Source organism: Ambystoma mexicanum, chromosome 2q, assembly GCF_040938575.1.
Source record: "Ambystoma mexicanum isolate Mex_15411 chromosome 2q, UKY_AmexF1_1, whole genome shotgun sequence".
Lineage (NCBI taxonomy): Eukaryota > Metazoa > Chordata > Amphibia > Caudata > Ambystomatidae > Ambystoma > Ambystoma mexicanum.
In genome coordinates, this window is record NC_090924.1 from 691,680,901 (window position 1) to 691,683,400 (window position 2,500).

Consider the following 2,500-nt stretch of genomic DNA (forward strand, 5'->3'; position numbering starts at 1 on the left):
TACAAAAGACCAAGCTGGATGCAACAGTGGCGCGAGCCATGGCAGTCCCCACCCAGAAGGCATGTCCAAACCTTTATACATCAGCTCGCCGCCAGCGCATCATTACAAAGGAGGGGGAATTTCCAACACTGCCTCTTGGGCCATGGGCTTAAAAGCAGCCAACCATTGGCGACGGGCATCGAACCAGATACGGTCACGCACAAACTATTTTTGGGGGGGAATTGGGGACTCTGTGTTTTTTGTTTTCGGCGCTCCAAAAAAAAGGGCTCGTCCGGGATTTGCACCCGGGACCTCTCGCACCCTAAGCGAGAATCATACCCCTAGACCAACGAGCCACCGCATGCAGAGAGCAGTGAGGGGGAGGGGGGTGGTCTGCTTACCTCACTTGGCGCCATGCCCCAGTCTCTCCACGGCCTGACCCCTGCGTGTCACGTGGCCTGCCCCTGGCGCAAGCGCAGAGGACTGAGCTGCCTCTCAAGCAGAGAAACAAGAAGAAGAGCGGCAGCCTTCGCTGGCCAAAGGCCATCTGCTGCCGCTCGATCGGGCTCGATCAGGCGAGATATATGTGGCCGACCGGCCTAGAGCGCAAACCTGTGCTGCTCAGGGTGGGCAGCTTCCCAGCAGGAGGATGTGTCTTGAAAGCCGACAGAGGCAAGAAGGCGCACTCCCTCAGCCCGCTCCAACCTCTGGATTCCTGCGAATTTCAGAAGAGAACTCTGGGGCAGCATGACTTCTGTCATCTCCCAACAGCCTCTCTGTTCTTGCTATGTAAATACCTTTACATCCCCCGAACTGAGCATGTCTGTTTTTTTATTTTTATTTTGCTGAGGTGTGGTGCCTTCAACGACCGACAGGTGGCAGGAGAGCACTTTCTCCAACTGTGAAGGGGACTTTTTTCACTTCCTGAGTAGACTGGGCTCAGTGACATATGCCACCAAGCCAGCCACTAGAAAATGCAGGTTTTGCAGCCGTGGGCCAGTGGGGGTTTAAGGGCAGGTGTGCCTCCGGCGTCTCTGGCAGACAGCTCCAGTTGCAAGGCAGCAGAAGAGAACAGGGAGGCTTGCCGGGCGCTGCATTCGGGGGCCCCCACGAGGTTTTCCGCAAGCCTTACACTCTGAAATGTGCTCAAAAAAATGAGCCCGGCTTGTCAGGAGTGGGATTTGAACCCACGCCTCCAATCAGAGACCAGAACACCCAGATGCAGGGAAGAGCTGCGCCTCTTGAGTCTGGCGCCTTAGACCACTCGGCCACCCTGACAGCTATGGACAGGATTGGGAAAGATTCTTCAGTACCCAATGTCGCCAGGTGCCAGCGCCGGTTTTCATGCCCCGATCTCTGCATCAAAAGTACCCAAACACTCACTTAAGGACCCAGGGATGGCAGGAAACGCCCACTGATGGAGCCAGTGGACAGTTTGCAGGGTGCAAATAAGGGCTGGCCTCAGATCACTCATGGCGTAGTGCCGGCCTGTCCATACCTGTCGAAACCTGCATGCGGTCAAATGTGTCCGATTGACATTGTGGAAATAAAAAGAAACCAGCACCATGTTTCTGCCCGGTCTCGAACCGGGGACCTTTCGTGTGTTAGGCGAATGTGATAACCACTACACTACAGAAACAGCTCTGGTAGGCTGCGCTCTAGTGTGCTGGGACAGCTTTCAGCTGAAAGGCTTTGTAGCACTGATGTCTCATGGGGCCCGCTGGTACCTGCCAGGTGGCACACACCAACGTGAAAGTTTGGCGCAAGCCTGCGCCGGACCTACATGGCAGCACTCACAGCACCTCACACACAGGCTGCAGACACATACAAAAGACCAAGCTGGATGCAACAGTGGCGCGAGCCATGGCAGTCCCCACCCAGAAGGCATGTCCAAACCTTTATACATCAGCTCGCCGCCAGCGCATCATTACAAAGGAGGGGGAATTTCCAACACTGCCTCTTGGGCCATGGGCTTAAAAGCAGCCAACCATTGGCGACGGGCATCGAACCAGATACGGTCACGCACAAACTATTTTTGGGGGGGAATTGGGGACTCTGTGTTTTTTGTTTTCGCCGCTCCAAAAAAAAGGGCTCGTCCGGGATTTGAACCCGGGACCTCTCGCACCCTAAGCGAGAATCATACCCCTAGACCAACGAGCCACCGCATGCAGAGAGCAGTGAGGGGGAGGGGGGTGGTCTGCTTACCACACTTGGCGCCATGCCCCAGTCTCTCCACGGCCTGACCCCTGCGTGTCACGTGGCCTGCCCCTGGCGCAAGCGCAGAGGACTGAGCTGCCTCTCAAGCAGAGAAACAAGAAGAAGAGCGGCAGCCTTCGCTGGCCAAAGGCCATCTGCTGCCGCTCGATCGGGCTCGATCAGGCGAGATATATGTGGCCGACTGGCCTAGAGCGCAAACCTGTGCTGCTCAGGGTGGGCAGCTTCCCAGCAGGAGGATGTGTCTTGAAAGCCGACAGAGGCAAGAAGGCGCACTCCCTCAGCCCGCTCCAACCTCTGGATTCCT

At 56.5% G+C, this 2,500-nt stretch overlaps 2 non-coding genes across 2 annotated transcripts; both read right to left on the bottom strand.

Moving 5' to 3' along the window:
- Nucleotides 1-1,545: 1,545 nt before the first annotated feature.
- On the bottom strand, nucleotides 1,546-1,618 carry TRNAV-AAC (transfer RNA valine (anticodon AAC)). Its single transcript has one exon. It is a non-coding gene; the product is annotated as a tRNA-Val (tRNA).
- A 449-nt stretch (nucleotides 1,619-2,067) lies between these two features.
- Nucleotides 2,068-2,139, bottom strand: TRNAP-AGG (transfer RNA proline (anticodon AGG)). The gene has a single exon. It is a non-coding gene; the product is annotated as a tRNA-Pro (tRNA).
- Nucleotides 2,140-2,500: the final 361 nt, after the last annotated feature.